General features: G+C 38.8%; 1 long non-coding RNA gene across 1 annotated transcript; it reads left to right on the forward strand.

Moving 5' to 3' along the window:
- The first annotated feature begins 19,367 nt into the window (after positions 1-19,367).
- On the forward strand, positions 19,368-20,359 carry LOC134679498 (uncharacterized). The gene is made up of 2 exons (XR_010100336.1): positions 19,368-19,412; positions 20,244-20,359. It is a non-coding gene; the product is annotated as an uncharacterized LOC134679498 (long non-coding RNA).
- Positions 20,360-21,408: the final 1,049 nt, after the last annotated feature.

Here is a 21,408-nt window from a genome sequence, read left to right on the forward strand (position 1 = left end):
AAAATGGAACTCAAAAATATTCATACTAAATTGTTGCCATGTGTAAGCATTTTACGTCAAAAATGTGACAGTTACGTAGAAAGTGGTGCCCTCATTTATTTTCTACTATTTTATTTTTATGTCGCACTATACGAGTACCTAAGTAGGTGCAACAAAGTCAATCGCTCTATAATAATTTTTGGTTAACTGCGAGTTCTCAGTTCGGGGCGAACTACTGGTTAATTAATTTATTACGCATATTTACACTTGCAAAATATGATTTTCAGCTTTCTAATATTTCCTGCTATGGAAAAAACATAACATGTTATATATTCGCGATTCATGTCAACATCCCTATTATTTAAGTGACATTCATCATATCATACTCGTAATTTATTGCAAGTATTTTCTCAAACATGCAATGAAATATTGATGTTATGTTCCTTATAATAGGCTGCGAAGTATGACGTTTCAGGTGCGGCTAGGACAAGAGGTCGTTAATGGAATTTCATACAAATCTTGCAGGCTCAGGCCCGCAAAGTCCTCTTTTTTAGTTTTCATTTCACAGATATTTGTGACACAGCATCGTGGCAGCATTCATCTATTAAAATAATTTGGCCAAGCCCGAGATAGCTCGAGGCATTTAGTGTTCCGTACGGCTACCATCAGTTTGGCATTGACATAAACGATATCGTGAACGTAATTTACTTCCTATAGGTATATCTCTTTCGCACTAATATGTCAGTACGAGCGAGATGCATAGAAAGTAAATTACGTTCACGCTCACGGTAGCGTTTATCATCTCATCATCATCATCTCAGCCATAAGACGTCCACTGCTGAACATAGGCCTCCCCCTTTTGGGGGGTGTATGCCATAATCGCCACGCTTGGCAGGCGGGTTGGCGATCGCAGTCGAGTACACCGAATTTGAGGGACGCTGCTGCCCGTCCACCGGTGGTCTTGGACGTAGTTTAAGGACATACCCGGGTCCGGGTCCGGGTCCGGCTTACTTTAAATATTTCGTCAATTTCACCTTTGTTTCCAAAAACTGTGATATTTAACTGTCATATACTATTAATGTCTTCCATAATTATTTTCTCGTAACAGGACTGAGGGGCTACCGCGAAATCGATATTCGCAATTTGCGGGGATCTTTCTCTTTTACTCCAATGAAGGCGTAATTAGAGTGACAGAGAAAAATGCCCGCAATTTGCGAACTTCTATTTTCGTGGTTATAGCCCTGAATCATACAAACGGTTGCTCGCCCACCGATCCGTTCAAAAATATACATAAGTACCAGTGGCGGCGCGTCCATAAAAGCCGATTCCCACCGGCTTCCCTGTTTTTGGACGTTTGAGCAGAGTTGTAAAGGAAATACGTAAGCTAAATTAACCCCAGCTTGTCTTTGGATATGTTTGACGCGCCGCCACTGATAAGTACTAAATATAATTAATACATATTATAATTATACAATTAATACATAAATGTAATGGTACTTAATGAAAAGGAATATTGTGTATATATATTATATATATATATTAGTATATATATTGTTTCGACGAATCAGACACTCAATAAAATCTATAGATGAGGCCATAGCTGTTAATAAATATTAAATGACTTTATTATCTCTATACGCCTTACTAACTCTATGTGTCCTAATGTGATAAAAAAAACAACGACAGTGAAGAACGGAATTCTTAATTTGAATTTTTCAGATTTTTGAGATAATTAGTCCATTGGTTGGAAAGCCCGTTCGAAATTTAAACTTATTTGCAATATAATAAGGTCGTATTTTGTAGATCTCTCTCATACTTATAGTAGGCTATTCAGATAAATTTAAATATCCCACATAAATAAGCAAGCAGAATTAAACTTTGTGTCAAAGACATGTCATAAATTTCAATGCCAAAGTTTTAACTAAGGATGTTTCTCGTTAAAACTACTGCCTAATATAAATGACCAGTGTAAGCATCAGTTAGCTAGCCCTAAGTAACCAAAGATCAGGCTGCAGTTTAAAAACTAATAAAGATAGAGTTAACCTGATAATTTTCCCGCCGTCTCCATGCTTGTTTTAGTTGGATATTGACTGGTCAGCTGCCTGTTAGCTATAGTTTTCGCGAAAATCGCCAGGACAGAGGTGAGAATTTTTGTATGAAAACTTGCAACTTTAAATGCATTTTTTGACGAAACTATTGCAGTCTAAAATGAAGTCAAAATCAGTCCATCGACTCAATTTTTTGCAAGCTTTCTAATGGTACCCCACACGATTCTTACAAATGAAAAAAGTTTCAGCCTACCCCTCTCAACCCCCTAAATTTCCCCCTTTAATAAGAAATAAGCAGTTTTGACTTATATACAATATGAGTGGTGGTAATTGCTATAACTGTTCCAAATTTTAGGTATCTATGTCAAACGGTCTCTGAGAAAAACGTATTTAACTGATTTGCAAGACCGAAGTGATCCCATAAGTGTTCCGTGAACAAAGTTTTGTACGGAACACTAAAAACTAGAGGCAGTATTTGCTTTATGGTTCTTAATGACACTCTGCCACTACGCCTAAAAGAAAACAATGTTTGCTTTAATTTACAGCTTTATTTGTATAAAATGAACATTATAAATAATACATTATTCACCAAATTCTATAATTTTAAATTATAAATTTTACTACACAAATAAAAACATTTAAAATATACTTGGTCAAGCAGATCTTGTCAGTAGAAAAAGGCGGCAAATTTGAAAAATGTAGACGCGAAGGGATATCGTCCCATAGAAAATTTGAATTTCGCGCCTTTTTTTACTGACAAGATTTGCTTGACCAGGTATATTTCATCTAAACATTAGCGGTAAAAAGATCTACTCAAACACGCGTAGTTATTTTATTTTTAATTGTTATGGAGGCAAAGTTGAAAAAATTTCATTCTGTATTTCTGTTTTATTGAATTTATGGTGCGTTGTTGGTTTTTTGAAGTGAAAACTTCTTTAGCGGCGCTGTGCACTTTTTGAGGTGGGGAAAAAATGATAAACTCGAGACAGCGTAAGGCGTAACGCGTATGGCGTCTATTATCTCTTTCTACCGCGCGGCGAAAATGTATGCCTGAGCCTGCTGTTTCATTTAGGTGGCGCAGGACGCTTGCGTGATGTGTGACGGACAATGTCATTGTTTTTTTATTTAAATGCCATCTAGTGAGATGCCCTCAAACTGGTATTAATATACCTAGCTGTAGTACCAGTAGTACTTACAGTGATGTGCTTAGGGGTTTCAAGTAATGCGACAATACAACGCTAGATGGCGTTAACCTCAATTACACATAGTGCTGCAGACATTTTGCATTTTAATATGAGTTCCGATGAAATAACGAAATTAATATTAATTGTAATCGTAGGTGTTGGAATTGGCAGCGTAAGCAGGAAAGAATATAATACTCACTGTAAGCAGAATTGATTTTAAATAACTTACTGTCTCTGCCGCCAAGTCAAAGACGAAGTATGTATATGGTTGCTTATGGCAATTTTATTATTTGACAAACTAAGAAAAATGGCTTACAGTTTATTAGAAACTGTTTTATGACATATTTTAAAGAAATGAATGTAACTACAAATTCGTCAACACTGTGGAAATTACACTTATTTACTCCATGCATAAGGCAACGATGTATGTGAAACATGATTATCAACATGAAAGACTGTAAACTTATGTGACAAAAACGACAGGCAGATGGATACAAGGCGAAAAAATCAAAGATACATGAAAATATACGGGTAGTAAAAATACACGACTTGTGTAAAACATACGGCTGATAAAGATATAGGTACGTGTTAGTTATATTTTGGGTGTAGTTTACTTTTGGGTTTCGTGGATTTTTTATGGCTACAAATATAATGACCACCAAAAAATACTTTGGTACCCTAAATAAAAAAATAATGCTTACCAAAAAAAAATTACTGAACAGCAAAAAAATTAGGCCTAAAAAAACAAAAGTACCACCGTTTTAATTACGACTGCCCTTCAAATTGTATTCAAGTACCAAATATATTGAATGACCACCAAAAATCATTAATGATCACCAAATCTTGAAGACCAAATTAATGCGATATGTTCACATAAATAAACCACTATGATTACCAAAAAAAGTAAACTGATGCCAAAATTACTAGCCCCTCCCGCTCAACCCTCCGTACCCCGCACCGCATACCTACCTAACCTAACCTACTTTTCTAGTAGCATTTCGTTATGCTTCTAGAAAAGTAAGTAAGTAGGTTAGGTTAGCACTGCGACCCTTACTGAAACGAAATGGTACTATAAAAGTAGGTTAGGTTAGGTTTGAACTGCGACCTTTACAGAAACGAAATGCTACTATAAAAGTGGGTTAGGTTAGGTTAGAACTGCGATCCTCACAGAACCGTAATGCTACTAGAAAAGTAGATTAGGTTAGGTTTCAACTGCTACCCATACAGAAACGAAATACTACTAGAAAAGTGGGTTAGGTTAGGTTGGGTTGGAACTGCGACCCTTACAGAACCAAACTTCTATCAGAAAAGTGGGTTAGGTTAGGTTTGAATTGCGACCCTCACAGAAACCAAATGCTACTAGAAAAATGGGTTAGGTTAGGTTTGAACTGCGACCCTTACAGAAAAGAAATGCTGCTGGAAAAGTGGGTTAGGTTAGGTTCGAACTGTGACCCATACAGAAAATAAATGCTACTAGAAAAGTAGGTTAGGTTAGGTTTGAACTGCGATCCTTACAGAAAAGAAATACTATCAGTAAAGTGGGTTCGGTTAGGTTTGAATTGCGACCCTTACAGAAACCAAATGCTACTAGAAAATTGGGTTAGGTTAGGTTTGAACTGCGACCCTTACAGAAAAGAAATGCTACTGGAAATGTGGGTTAGGTTAAGTTTGAACTGCGACCCTTACAGAACCAAACTGCTATCAGAAATTGGATTAGGTTAGGTTTGAATTGCGACCCTTACAGAAAAGAAATGCTACTAGAAAAGTGGGTTAGGTTTGAACGCCGACCCTTACAGAAAAGAAATGCTACTATAAAAGTGGATTAGGTTAGGTTTGAACTGCGACCCTTACAGAAAGAAATGGTACTAGAAAGTGGGTTAGGTTAGGTTTGAACTGCGACTGTTACAGAAATAAAGCTTCTAGAAAAAGGTGACGAAGTGGATTAATTAATTTAATAGTATTATATTAAATATTTGCACATTTTTAATAAAAATGTGGTTACAATTTTGGTGGTCATTTACTATTTTTGGGTTCACAATGATTATTTTGGAGTAATTTGCTTTAATAGGATAGCAAGAATTAAAAATTTGGTTATAATTTTACATTAAAATGGAGTTCTAATTTTGGTGGTCATTTACAATTTTTGGGTTTACAATGATTATTTATTTTTGTGTCATTTTATTTAATAGGATAGCAAGATGTAATAAATTTGGTTATCATTTCACATTAAAATGGGGTTTGAAATTTGGTAATCATTTACTATTTTTGGGTTAATAATGATTAGTTTGGTGTCATTTCCTTTAAAAGGATAGTAAAAAGACATAAAATTGGTAATCATTTCACATTAAAATGATGTTATAATTTTGGTGATCATTCATTATTTTAGGGTGGTAAAATATATTTTTTTGGTATTAAATTTTACTAAATCGTGCTCAGTTAAATAGCAGCCATTTTTTATTTTATTTATTTCATTGCATGTTTGAGAAAAGCACTATACATACCTCGGCGGGAAATGGGGTTGCCCGCCTCAGTCTATATGTCTTCGGCCGGCAACCCCTTTCGTCCCGGCCTCTGTAGTAATGTACTATTATAATAGTTCATAAAATTCAGGGCCGAAATTACTAAACGAAACATAGTTGAGTGAGCGAATATGTGCTGTTGCACACAATTATTTTTCTAAGACAAATTATAAATAGGATCAAAGTAAATAATTGTTTGTAGATCTTTGTCTAGAAATCAGAAAAAAAACAACAGTTGCTTAATATTGTATGAATGTTCCTAAGAACAGTGGTGTTAGGATCATAAGAACACAGCACACTGCGACGAGTGAAGTTGAGAATGAAGTTGGGGCCCAATTCGGATTATGAAATAGACATCTATTAATTAGACATCTTTTAGACATCACCAAGATACGATAACGATATGTTTAAGATCTAACCTGTCAAATTTGACATTTGCGCGATTCTGGAGATACTCTTGAACGATTTCCACAAGATATGACTTAGAGATCTAATTCACATCTAATAGATATCTTACCAAGGCCCCAACGCTGTCTGTTCTCTTTGACGGCGCAGCAACTAGTATCATTTCTCTCTCCTTGCTCTTTTAAAAATGCCGTTTGTCAAAAAAAGACAACCATACTGTTGACAAGATGGACTTCAAATCCAAGTGTCCCCTTTTTAGGTAGACCCAGGTTGTGTATGTGTGCGTAAAAACGTATATGTGTGCTCTTTTAGGGATATGAAAAGTCGATTTTAATCACGTTATATATCGATAAACGCTACACAGCGGAACGCAATAGCGATTAATTGAACGTTAAACATAAACATAATTGAAATGCTAATGGATAATGAATAAATGAATATCTTATAATATAATAAAATAATTCAATTATTGCGGAACACCTATTTTAGTAGGTATTTATGTATTTTAATTAAATATCTGAACTTTCTCTTGGTTCCCTGCTGGGGCGTGACTATAAAATTGTGATCTGATAACCACAATAAAGATTAAAAGCGTTTTTGTTCATTTTAGGTATCGTTAAACCTTTGAAGTCAAATTAAAATTGCAAGAAATGTCGATAGTTTATCGATATGACTTTATCGACATGGCTACAGCAAGGTGGGCCACATTGTTAATCGTACACTAAGCAAAAGTGGTCCCACTGACAGCTCCCTTGGAAGGTATCTCTCTCTATATATTATTATATCTATGTATCTTACTCTATCTAACGTAAAAGTCACATTAGTTGCCCGAATTGCTCTGCAAAAGAGAACTAATTGATATCTAAACTAGTAGTTCGCCCCGAACTGAGAACTCGCGTTTAACCAAAAATTATATATACAGGGTGATTCAGGAGACGTGAGCAGGACTAACACTGCGCATTTCGTAAATTATAAGCAACTGTTTCGTATCAGTATTAGTGAGGTTAACGTTAATTTTGTAGTCGTGTTGAAAAAAAAAAGTTATTAATTTATTTACGACATGCATGGTCACCCTAAAATTAGAATACCAAACTACCGATATCTGTGTCAAATTGAATGTCATCACTGTCTGGTTACTTTTGAAAACTCGTATCTCGCCAAGTTTGACAGTTTATTTTCTTCGTAATCAAAATGCTGTCATTACGGTAAAAGAGGTTTTATGATTATTAATTAAGTTTTGTAGGGTGACCAAGATTGTAGAGAATTAAATTTGCCCTCACCAAAAAGTTAAAAAATAGCAAAAAGGGTGGTTGTTTCACATAAATACTACGGTGATCGATCAATTATCAGTTACTGAGTGTGTAGGATTAGTCCTGCTCACGTCTCATGAATCACCCTTATATGATATAGCGATTGATTTTGTTGCACAAATTTAGGCACTGGTCCCACCGCGAGCTAGTAAGCTATGAGCTATCGGCTATAAACACGAACAAAAGATAAGCACTCCCGTGTAAATAAAAGAGACACGGCGATATTTATAGTTACTCGCCCAGCGGTGAGCTATAAATATCGCCGTGTCTCTTTTATTTACACGGGAGTGCTTATCTTTTGTTCGTATTTATAGCCGATAGCTCATAGCTTACTAGCTCGCGGTGGGACCAGTGCCTTCTTAGGTACTCGTATAGTGCGATATAAATTAATAGAAAATAAGTGAGGGCGCCACTTTCTACGTAACTGTCACATTTTTGACGTCATATGCTTACACATGGCAACAATTTATTTTATATATAGACATTTATACATCACTCACCTTCGGTTTGCCGACGATATCGTAGTCATGGCAAAGTCGATGGAGGAACTCAGCATGATGCTCGATGACCTCAACCGAGTTTCACAACGGGTGGGCTTGAAAATGAACATGGACAAGACGAAACTTATGTCAAATGCCAATGTTGTGCCCATCCCAGTCTCTGTTGGGAACTCGGGACTCGAAGTTGTTGACTCGTACATCTAGGACACCTAGGACAAGTAGTCCAATTAGGTAGAACCAACTTCGAGAAAGAGGACAACCGCCGAATCCAACTCGGTTGGGCAGCGTTTGGGAAACTACGTACCTAATGTCTTTTCGTCCGACATACCTCAGTGCATCAAGACGAAAGTCAATGTGTGTTTGTGTGTTACCAGTGATGACTTCGGCTCCGAAACGTGGTCTTTCACTATCGGTCTCATCTCAAAATTCAAAGTCGCTCAACGAGCTATGGAGAGGGCTATGCTCGGAGTTTCTCTGCGTGATCGAATCAGAAATGAGGAGATCCGTAGACGAACTAAATTCACCGACATAGCCCACCGGATTAGCAAGCTGAAGTGGCAATGGGCAGGCCACATTGCGCGCAGAGAAGATGGCCGATGGGGTCGAAAAGTGCTCGAGTGGAGACCACGGACTAGCAAGCGCAGCTTAGGACGTCCACCCACAAGATGGACGGACGACCTTGTTAAGGCCGCCGGAAGACGCTGGATGCGGGTCGCTTCCAACCGGTACGAATGGAGGTCCAAGGGGGAGGCCTATGTTCAGCAGTGGACGTCATATGGCTGAAATGATGATGATGATGATGGACATTTTTCAGTTCCATTTTATTTAATTTCATAAATAAGGGAAGTAAATTTGGTAAGTATATTTTTAGTGTTCCGTACAAAACTTTGTTCATGGAACACTTATGGGATCACTTCGGTCTTGCAAATCAGTTAAATACGTTTTTCTCAGAGACCGTTTGACATAGATACCTAAAATTTGGAACAGTTATAGCAATTACCACCACTCATATTGTATATAAGTCAAAACTGCTTATTTCTTATTAAAGGGGGAAATTTAGGGGGTTGAGAGGGGTAGGATGAAACTTTTTTCATTTGTAAGAATCGTGTGGGGTACCATTAGAAAGCTTGCAAAAAATTGAGTCGATGGACTGATTTTGACTTCATTTTAGACTGCAATAGTTTCGTCAAAAAATGCATTTAAAGTTGCAAGTTTTCATACAAAAATTCTCACCTCTGTCCTGGCGATTTTCGCGAAAACTATAGCTAACAGGCAGCTGACCAGTCAATATCCAACTAAAACAAGCATGGAGACGGCGGGAAAATTATCAGGTTAACTCTATCTTTATTAGTTTTTAAACTGCAGCCTGATCTTTGGTTACTTAGGGCTAGCTAACTGATGCTTACACTGGTCATTTATATTAGGCAGTAGTTTTAACGAGAAACATCCTTAGTTAAAACTTTGGCATTGAAATTTATGACTTATATCTTTGACACAAAGTTTAATTCTGCTTACTTATTTATGTGGGATATTTAAATTTATCTGAATAGCCTACTATAAGTATGAGAGAGATCTACAAAATACGACCTTATTATATTGCAAATAAGTTTAAATTTCGAACGGGCTTTCCAACCAATGGACTAATTATCTCAAAAATCTGAAAAATTCAAATTAAGAATTCCGTTCTTCACTGTCGTTGTTTTTTTTATCACATTAGGACACATAGAGTTAGTAAGGCGTATAGAGATAATAAAGTCATTTAATATTTATTAACAGCTATGGCCTCATCTATAGATTTTATTGAGTGTCTGATTCGTCGAAACAATATATATACACAATATTCCTTTTCATTAAGTACCATTACATTTATGTATTAATTGTATAATTATAATATGTATTAATTATATTTAGTACTTATCAGTGGCGGCGCGTCAAACATATCCAAAGACAAGCTGGGGTTAATTTAGCTTACGTATTTCCTTTACAACTCTGCTCAAACGTCCAAAAACAGGGAAGCCGGTGGGAATCGGCTTTTATGGACGCGCCGCCACTGGTACTTATGTATATTTTTGAACGGATCGGTGGGCGAGCAACCGTTTGTATGATTCAGGGCTATAACCACGAAAATAGAAGTTCGCAAATTGCGGGCATTTTTCTCTGTCACTCTAATTACGCCTTCATTGGAGTAAAAGAGAAAGATCCCCGCAAATTGCGAATATCGATTTCGCGGTAGCCCCTCAGTCCTGTTACGAGAAAATAATTATGGAAGACATTAATAGTATATGACAGTTAAATATCACAGTTTTTGGAAACAAAGGTGAAATTGACGAAATATTTAAAGTAAGCCGGACCCGGACCCGGACCCGGGTATGTCCTTAAACTACGTCCAAGACCACCGGTGGACGGGCAGCAGCGTCCCTCAAATTCGGTGTACTCGACTGCGATCGCCAACCCGCCTGCCAAGCGTGGCGATTATGGCATACACCCCCCAAAAGGGGGAGGCCTATGTTCAGCAGTGGACGTCTTATGGCTGAGATGATGATGATGAGATGATAAACGCTACCGTGAGCGTGAACGTAATTTACTTTCTATGCATCTCGCTCGTACTGACATATTAGTGCGAAAGAGATATACCTATAGGAAGTAAATTACGTTCACGATATCGTTTATGTCAATGCCAAACTGATGGTAGCCGTACGGAACACTAAATGCCTCGAGCTATCTCGGGCTTGGCCAAATTATTGTTATTAAAGACCACAAATGACAAAAATTATAGTCACAGGGGTCACAGCAAAAATAGCAGGATTTTGTAGTCATTAGATTATAAAAACATACAATTTAAGTCATAAATAAATAACCGAAAATAACCGTAACCGGGTGGTGCTAAACGAGTAACAAATTTTGGCTGCTGCACTGTCGCTCCCGTGACCTCGCAGCCCTCACTGGATTTGTCACATATATTCTTCTATACCTTCCAAGATGCCAACTAGACCTGCTACTGCGAATGCGCTACAAAACCATACGACAAGGAACATAGAACCTTCTGTTCGTGTCTGCTCTTGAAACATTGAAGGGATGAGTCTTGCAAAAGCCGAATGCATGCAGAAAATTCTATTTAATCACGACATTGACGTTGCCCTTGTCCAGGAAACCCATACAAAGGATGATGCCCAGCTTCTACGGAGAGGTGTGCTCCAGGACTATACAGTTGTCGCAGCGACATCATCATCATCATCATCAGCCTACTCTCGTCCACTGCTGGACATAGGCCTCTCCTATTGCACGCCATTGAGCACGATTTGCGGCAACTCTGATCCAGCTCTTGCCAGCCGCCTTGGGAAGGTCATCGCTCCATCTAGTCTGAGGGCGTCCTACGCTACGCTTTCCGATGCGCGGTCTCCACTCGAGAACTCGTCTACCCCAACGGTTATCGGTTCTACGGCTAATATGACCGGCCCACTGCCACTTCAGCTTGCTAATCCGGTGGGCTATGTCGACGACTTTAGTTCTCTGACGGATGACTTCATTTCGAATACGATCCCTCAGAGAGACTCCGAGCATAGCCCTTTCCATAGCTCGCTGAGCGACTTTGAATTTATGAACCAGTCCTACCGTGAGTGTCCACGTAGCGACATACCATGGCCAATATGGTACAGCTGTCTATGTCCGCCAAACTCTTGCTCCCACATGTCATATAATAGCAAACGACTTAAATGAAGAAAATATTGCCACTAACATCGTCCAACTTGGAGAACTCAAATTTTGCAACGTCTACAAACCACCAAACAGCAAATGGCCAGACCCTATCCTCCCACAACTTTCCCATCCCGCTCTTTATATTGGGGATTTCAATAGTCATCACACAAGCTGGGGGTATAAAGAGAACGACTGCAACGGTGAGAAGGTGATGCAATGGGCTGACGCTACGAATTCTTACCTAGTATACGATAGCAAGAGTAAGGGAACTTTTAAATCGGCGCGCTGGGGAAGAGATTACAATCCCGACCTGGCCTTTGTAACAAAAGATACAGAAGGTAACCCACTTCCAGTCCAAAGAACGGTACTAGCAGACTTCCCCCATAGCCAACACCGTCCTGTTGTGTTCGAAATTGGTCTCAAGATACCTATCGTGCCATCCTACCCAGTCCCCCGCTGGAACTTCCAGAAAGCGTGCTGGGATGGTTTCAAAAAGAAACTGGATAGTAGCATCAGGTGGATCCCACCTGTCCCGGATAGCTATGAACGCTTTAAAAAACTACTCCTAGCTACCGCTAAAGAGTTTATACCCAGAGGTTTCAGACGGCAATATATACCATGCTGGAATGGAATAAGGACACAGAAGATCTTTGGCAGGACTTCCAAAGTACTGGTGACCGCTCCACAGCCCACGAAGTCATTAAATCACTCGACTTAGCTCGCCGCGAGAAATGGGAGAAAACTGTTCAAAAAATGAACTTTACGCACTCCAGCAAAAAGGCATGGCACCTAGTGAGAAAATTGACTGACGGAACAAGTACAAAGAGGCCCAAACCAAACGTAAGCCCCAACGCAATCGCAGACAGGATGATAAGGATGTCTAGAGCGCCAAACCACAAATGCCACACCAGGAACATACGTAAAGAACTCTCTACACTCAAATCTAGTGCTGCACCCAACGCCACATACAGTAGACCCTTTACGGTAGATGAGGTCACAAAAGCTTTGAGCCACATCTCAACGAACAAAGCTTGTGGAGAGGATGGTATATTTCCTGAATTCCTTATTCAGAGTGGACCAAAGACCCGCGCGTGGATGGCAAACTTTTACACTTCCATAATGGATTCCGGGAAAATGCCTACATCATTAAAACGGGCTAGGGTAATCGCTATCCTCAAACCTGGAAAGTCTGACGACAAAGCAGAGAGCTATAGACCAATCGCTCTCTTAAGCGTTGTATACAAATTACTGGAAAGACTAGTCCACAATCGCATTCATGACGCCGTAAACGCAATCATCCCCCAGGAACAGGCCGGCTTTAGACCTAACCGTAGCTGCTGTGATCAGGTGCTCGCTCTCACAACACATGTCGAAAACGGGTTTAATAAGAACCTTAAATCATCTGCAGTTTTTATCGACTTGACTGCTGCATACGATACAGTTTGGCGCCAGGGATTGTTATATAAACTGTTGAAAATAATCCCGTGCATGAAAATCTACAGGCTTATTGAAAACACCCTTACTAATAGGCCGATACAGGTTTTCCTGGGTGACGAAACCAGCAGCGTCAGAACACTAAACAATGGGCTCCCGCAGGGTTCTGTCCTGGCCCCTCTCCTGTTCAATATCTACGTGCATGACCTTCCCGATACTGTGTCACGTAAATTCGGATACGCCGACGACCTGGCTATGATTACCCAACACCACAAAATGGATTCCACTGAACCAATCCTACAAAGAGACCTGGAAGCCCTCGACGACTTTTTCACCCGGTGGCGCCTCTGTCCTAACCCAAGTAAGACGGAAGTCTGCTGCTTCCACCTTAACAATAAGCTTGCAGAAAGAACACTGACAGTCAAGTTTAAAGGCACAATACTTAAACATAACCCGCACCCCAAGTACCTTGGAGTTACCCTGGACAGAAGTCTTACTTACAAGTGTCACCTACAAAAAGTATCGGCTAAACTGCAGACCAGGAATAGTCTAGTGCAAAAATTAACAGGAACAACTTGGGGAGCCTCTGCCTCCTGTCTCCGAACCACAGCGCTGGCCCTGGTTTACTCGACGGCTGAGTACTGTGCCCCAGTCTGGATAAATAGTGTTCATACCTCAGCCGTCGACACGCAGCTAAACCAGACTCTCCGTCTAATAACGGGATGCCTTAAGCCAACACCCACCCACTGGCTTCCAGCTCTTAGCCACATAGCCCCTGCGCACCTGCGAAGAGAAAAATGCCTCCAACGCGAATTATCAAAAGCGCACTGCAGTCCTAGCCTACCAATCCACCAAGACCTCGAGGGCTTCGGAAGTAAACGCCTTAAATCCCGAAACCCCCCTGCATTACTGATGGGAAATTCCCTGACCACCCGGACCCTGGAGGAGGCATGGACCACAGAATGGGAAGCCCTCAGAGACCAAGCCAACCCCTTCTCTACTTTACCCCTGCGTGTACCCCCAGTAGGCTTCAAGGAACCCCGCCGGGTGTGGTCCGCCCTTAACCGCCTAAGAACAGGAGTTGGCAACTGCGGCCACCACTGGTATAAATGGGGCTGGAGCTCCTCTCCTGCCTGTAACTGCGGGCACCCAGATCAGACCATCAACCACATCATTCTGGAATGCCCCCTCACTAGATACACAGGCCAAGTAGACGATTTTAAGACCCTGTCAGATGAAGAAGTTGCGTACCTGGGAAGGGCGAAATTTTAACGAAACCTTTGACATTGTAATCCAGTGACATGTACATATGCCATACGATAAATAAATAACCGTAACCGGTTATTCGAGTTTCCAATATTCGGTTATGAAATTTTGTCAAAATATTCGCTTATAACCGAATATTTCGGTTATGGTTATAACCGATTTGCATTCCCTAGTTCTCAGCAACTGTGATGGCGTATGAAAACTTTGTTTCTTTTAACATTGTAAAACCGAAATTTATTTATCTGAATTATGTCGTAGTACAGGCAATAAAAACGGTGTTAAGTACTTATAATATTTTGAGTTTTATTTGGCAAAGTTGTTATTTTTTTGTGACAATCGCATCCATAGCAACGATGGCCAAGGCCATAAATAGTCTATTCTATCAGATGTTTTCTTGTTTGTTTCATGCTCTGGATACAAGACTTTTAAGACATTCTGACGAAATAAAGTGAAGCCATATTAAAAAAAAATAAGTTCAGCGTTAAGTAATATAGATGGCGCTATTATTTCGAATAAAGGGCTTTGTTTGTATAAGGGCCCTCCCCTGGATTTAAGTCACCACCTAAGAGATTAAAATAAACTGTATCTGTGCTAAGCCGAAATATTTCCTGTCAAATGTCAAATACTCATATTATGTTTATTTTATTTTATTTTTATCTTGCTAATTATTTCAACATGGTAAATTTAAAAACGATATTATAAAAGTGTAAACCGAGCGCTTTCATTTGATACTAAGCTCGACCGTGTTTCTTGCAAAATAAAATTACCAGAATAGCAAGACCTCTCACAAACAGCTTTTTGGCCCTCTAAGCCCAATAACCCCTTCCAGCTCAATAACCCCTTGATCAGGCCTGCTCATAATTTAATGACTAAAATATAATGCGCGCGACTACACGTTTACTCGACAGTTCACCTTAAAAACATCGAAATGCCGCGTGTTCAAAGTCGAATGTAAGAACTTCGCTTCGCTTCGCTCGCTCGTTCGACTATAACGTATCTAGAATGGATCTAGAACTTATCGTCTCTTGTGAATATCTTGAAGTGCGAATAAGGCAGTTGATTTCAATCTCACTGGCAGTCTGTTTTATATGACCATAATTGTATTGATTCCATCATGTGTTTGCTTTATCAGAATCTACAGAATCTAGATTTTTGACCGAAGCATTATCAAAAGTCTCCGTTTTGACTTGGGCAATCTTTCGTATGTCCGGAATCAGGATGTTCTCCTCTATAATACAGGTCGCAATTCTCAACTGATTCTCGTAAAATTTTGTGGACAGGTTCAGTAGTCACATAGAACTTTTCTGTCGTCTTGTTCTTTGTAAAATGTGAGTAGGTGCGCTGTGATAATGACTCACTCAACTAAGTTTTTTTTTGTTTTTACATGTTTTAAGTTGATCAATCTTAGAGCGAGGTTTACAGCTCACAGATCGAGCCAGTAATTTAGTAGGTACGTACATATTATAGTTGGTCACATAATTCGGCAGGTATAATATCGCCGACAAGCTAAGCAATGGCTGGAAATACTTAATTGTTATAATATTCCTACCTATCGCTCATTTACAGCATGATCTCCATATTGTAAACCATACATTATTTATTTCCCATCGTTATTTATTAGAGCTGCAGATTGAAGAATTAAAGGAGGGTGGGCAAATTGGCCTATATCCTCTAGCCGCCCATACGTCAAACCTTGCCGTGCAAAGTGAAATTTTATTTTGTCAACACAAAGTTCAAATTAGAATGGAACAGGAGACCTTTTTATAGGTCTCTGGGCGGCTAGAGGTTAGGACCATTAAGGACAAGCAATACGAGTATGTCACTGGATAGCTTATTCTAAATTCTACTACTTTTACCATGGCAGATAGTCCCAAATCTGTGTGTGAAAAAAGTTATCAACGCAAAAAGTTGTGTGACTTGTGTGAGTATAAACGTAGCTGCATCGTAGCTGTATATATTTTTTCGATACTAAGTTCCTGTGTCGCAGATCATTAAGGTTTTGTTATTGTGGATGATTTAATGTCACGATATTTTAGTTATTTATTCGTTTCTTATGTTTTATTTGCGTCATATATTTTTTTAAACAGAGATTTGACGAGTCTCGCCATACAAATAAATAAAGTATATAAAAAAACCTTTACAATGGTATGTCGCTTATTCTTATTGGTTCATAGGCCAGTGTCCATACAAATCTGCCCATCCTCCTTTGTTAGTATATAAGTGGTCTGCAGCCTACAAGCAGGTCACAGATGCAATCACCGAGCCGCGCATATGTCCCATTGTTTAACAATCGTTGTATTCATCGTAAGAGAAAAAATCCCCGCCGCTTGCGCAGCCCCGACCCATATGGCATACAATAACAAATTCTTAACCAAAAGTAAATCAATGTAAATTCTCGCGTTCCGTTTTTAGTACGGCGGGTGGGCTGTGTGCAGTTGTGGTACCTATAAAGACGTCCTGCTGCCGTCTCTTTATTTCAATTAGGGTTAAGGGGATTTTGCAGCTTACATTTAAGTACCAAAATCAATCAATCTAGAGATCTAGACACTACAACTTAACAAAATTCGCATGTCGCGGTGTTTAATTTAATGTCACCTAAATTGAACAGTTTTAAGTATTCCATCGCCTATGTCGTCAAGCTCATTAGTGTGAAAGTATTTCGTTCGAACTTAAAAAAACTGTAAACTTACAATTGTATTATTATACATATTTAATGTTTTTAAACTTATTGGGAAATTCATCATACTCGTAATGCGAATCGTTAAGTTGAATCGACACGTCTGTACCATTATGTCTCGCTAATGACGTGGAAGAAATTTTCGTATTTATTATAAGTAAATTCAAATATTTTTTAGTCGGCTTATAACTAAAAAAAAAACTCCTTGTAATATGTATTTTCCCCATATTTGAAGGATCGGTATGGTATCCTGGTGGTATCGCATAAGCGACGTTACCGTTCAAGAGTACCTACAACAATTATTAAAGGGCAGCGTGGGCCGTATTCCGGTGCCGAGGAGACAATATGCCTTTATTAATTCGAGGTTGCTACTGTAAAGTCGACTCTAAACGTATTAAGCCATGAACATATTCTTGTTTGTAGAAGAGTAGTAGTTCCTGAGGCACTCCACTACGAATGTCACGGATCAAATCGACAATAAATGTCGAGTATTTACTTTACATTTAGGTTCTCGTTTACGTCCATGTCGGGTGGAGGCAGCGCTCGAGTTCTGTCCATGACAATGCATCTTCGTCAAAGGCTCTGTTATTTTAACTACACTGGGGCGCGGGGTGGTGTCGTCCTCACAATTTATAAATTAAACATATTATGACGCACTATATATGCCATACTAGACATCTGTCGTTTTTTTTAAATTTTTATTTGTAGAAGATGTTCGCGGCATAAGTAGGTATATCCGGGTGACTATGTTTTAGTATTTTCCAGGACGGTTTTTTTGTTCATTTTCCATCTATTTAAAGGTCAATAAAATCTATATATATATAAATGCAAGTGTCCTGACTGACTGACTGATTCATCAACGCAGAGCCGAAACTAACTACAAAAGCCAGAAAGTTGAAATTTGCACACCAGATTGCATTTATAAAGTGTACAAGAGATAAGAAGCGATTTTGAGAAATTCAACCCCTAAGGGGGTTAAAAAGGGGATGAAAGTTTGTAAGGCGTTAAAGTTTTCTTTTAAGCTAGGAATTTGAAACTTCGGTAAAATATATATTATTAAAATACAAGAAAACTAATTTCAGTGTTTTTGAAAATTCATCCCCTAAGGTGGTGAAATAGGGATTGAAAGTTTATATGGATATCAAACATTCTTTCGAGTGTGGGACTTGAATCTTTGTATTTAGGGATATTATTAGAAGACAGGAAAAGTAATTTCAGCGGTTTGTAAAATTCATCCCCTAACAGGGTTAAAAAGGGGTTGATAGTTTGAATACATTACAAATGGTTATGAAACTTCTTAGAAAGGCATAATAGGCGATTACAAAAAAAAAGTAATTGCAACGTTTTTGGAAATTCAACCCCTAAGGGGGTTAAAAAGGGGATGAAAGTTCGTCTTGGAGTGTAAATTTAATTTTAAGCTAGGAACTTGAACTTTTTGCAAAAAAAGGTATTAAATTAAAAAACATGAAAATAAACCAAGCATTTTTGAAAATCATCCCCCAAGGTGGTGAGAAAGGGGTTGAAAGTTTGTATGGAAATCAGATATTTTGTGAGAGCGGAACTTGAATCTTTGTATAAGGGCATAGGTACCTATTATGAGAATACAAGAAAAGTAATTTCAGCAACCAACATCAAAATCCACTTGACTTCATAGAAAACTTCATACAACTTGCTAAAAAAGAAAAGTACCTACTTAATTTCAACATTGCTTGGATATGAAAATTATACATACTAAAGATGTAAAATGTTGAAGATAAGATTCCACGCGGACGAAGTCGCGGGCAACAGCTAGTTATTATAATGCTTGTTAAATGCACAGGAACATAATTATCTACATAAGTACTTAAACTACCATAATACCATCTGACAAACTGTACTTATATTATTATAAGTACCTTAGTATAGTATAAAAAAGTGTCAAAAATTTATATAAGTACCTAAGATATACACGACCTTATTGCTCAATTTGCTTATACGAGTACCTACATTAAGAAGTGTAGTGTGGTGTGTGTAGTGAATATTTTCGGTACATTGTCCGTGACCTAGACCTCTACGCTACCGTAACATCATAGCATCCGTTATAGCCCGTTTTTAGGGTTCCGTAGCCAAATGGCAAAAAACGGAACCCTTATGGATTCGTCATGTCTGTCCGTCTGTCTGTCTGTCTGTCCGTGTATGTCACAGCCACTTTTTTTTTCGAAACTATAAAAACGATGTATTGTTGAAACTTGGTAAGTAGATGTACCTATTCTGTGAACCGCATTAAGATTTTCACACAAAAATAGAAAAAAAACAATAAATTATGGGGGTTCCCCAATGCTAAGAACTGACACTCATAAATTTATTTTTCATCAAACCCATACGTATGGATAGGTCTTCAAAAATGATATTGAGGTTATATATGAGCGCCGATAGGCATTTTGCCGGCGGCGGCGCGCCGGTCAAAATCGGTCGGCGGCGGCGGCGAATCGGCGGCGTGGCCTTGAAACACTTTTGACTTATACAAAAGCAATTCAAATCAAAATTTTACCGAAATGACATGTTTTTTAGCCATAATCACGCTACAAACTAAGTGCATTTTTTAATTTCAAGGATAATTCGAATACTTGCATGAATAAAGTTTCATATCGCATAATAAACTGTAGATAAGCAGCAAAGCCAACGCATCAGAGACGGTCTTAATCTCGGTGAGACCTTTTATCCAGTCTTTTGTGCTAAGTCAAAAATAGCTGATAGACTATATCAGGGAAACGTCTTGTCGACAGTCGATAAAAGAGCCGGAGCGAGGAAAATCGAGCTCAGTCAGTGTCATAACCAATATCGACTCAATAAAACCGATGTCAAAAAACGATGCCATAGGCCGAGGGGCAGGCAAGCAGACAGCTTAGAATAGAACGCAAAGTGTGAGCTAGGCTGACGGCTGAAATCTGCAAGATGGGGTCGGCGGCCTTGAGCGAAAATTTACCAGACAGAAAAGTTTTAAATACCATCGATATTTTTGAGTTATATGAACCTAATAAAATACCTTTTGAATGCCTATAAACTATTCAGAGTGGCGCAGTTAAAGATCTAAACTGGACAAAATATATACTATCTGATTCTGAAAGTAGTAGCATCTAACAAGGTCACGCCGATGCTACGCCGATAGCGCAGCGTCGGCGGCGGCGGCGCGAAAATTTTGTCGGCGGCGGCGGCGCGCCGGCGCGGCGCTCATATCTAATTGAGGTTTCTAATATCATTTTTTCTAAACTGAATAGTTTGCGCGAGAGACACTTCCAAAGTGGTAAAATGTGTCCCCCCCCCCTGCAACTTCTAAAATAAGAGAATGATAAAACTAAAAATTTACCACCTAAAAACTTCCACCAAAAATTGGTTTGAACGAGATCTAGTAAGTAGTTTTTTAGGGTTCCGTACCTCAAAAGGAAAAAACGGAACCCTTATAGGATCACTCGTGCGTCTGTCTGTCTGTCCGTCTCTCACAGTCGATTTTCTCCGGAACTACTGGACCAATTAAATTGAAATTTGGTACACATATGTAAGTTTGTGACCCAAAGACGGATATGTTACGTAAACAAATGAATTTTAAACATGGGGGTCACTTTTGGGGGGTGAATGAGAAAATTAAAAAAATAAAGTTTATCAAACTATATCGTGTTACATATCAAATGAAAGAGCTTATTGTAAGGATCTCTAATATTTTTTTTTTATAATTTTCGAATATACAGTTTAGAAGTTTTCAAGAAAATAGGCAAAAATTTACCATTCCCTCCCCCCCTTTATCTCCGAAACTACGTGGACTAAAATTTTGAAAAAAATACATATAATAGGCCTATACCTATTATAGTCCGGTGGCCGGCTGCATGAAACAAACCTCATCAAAAAATAGAATATACCTACCCTGTAGAGGTACCTGACATTTAGTAGCTTCCAACGCACTTGGTCGGCCTGGGCTTAACCTGGCAGATTTTGTACAAATGGCAAAAACGTTGAACAAAAATTCATCAAAAAAAACTTCATCAAAAAATAGAATGAAACTTGTATGGTAGGATACCTGACCTTGAGGACAGTAAAAAAAAAGTGGTCGGCCTCACCTTAGCCTGGCAGTTTTTGCAGTCCGACCAGATTCATTGGGTCACGTGAGAGCTACAATTTACCTCATCGAAAAATAGAATGAAACAAACGGATTATAATAGCTAAAATAAGCCTGTTGACGTATGTCTCGGTCGGCTTCATCTTAACCTGGCAGTTTTTGCAGTCCGACCAAATTTATAAAAAAATCATCAAAAATTTTTTATCTAAAAATCGTATGAAACTTGTATGGTACGATAGCTGCCTTTGAGGACAATAAAAAAAAAGTGGTCGGCCAAATCCTGTCTTGGCAGGTTCCTGT

Source organism: Cydia fagiglandana, chromosome Z, assembly GCF_963556715.1.
Source record: "Cydia fagiglandana chromosome Z, ilCydFagi1.1, whole genome shotgun sequence".
Taxonomy (NCBI): domain Eukaryota; kingdom Metazoa; phylum Arthropoda; class Insecta; order Lepidoptera; family Tortricidae; genus Cydia; species Cydia fagiglandana.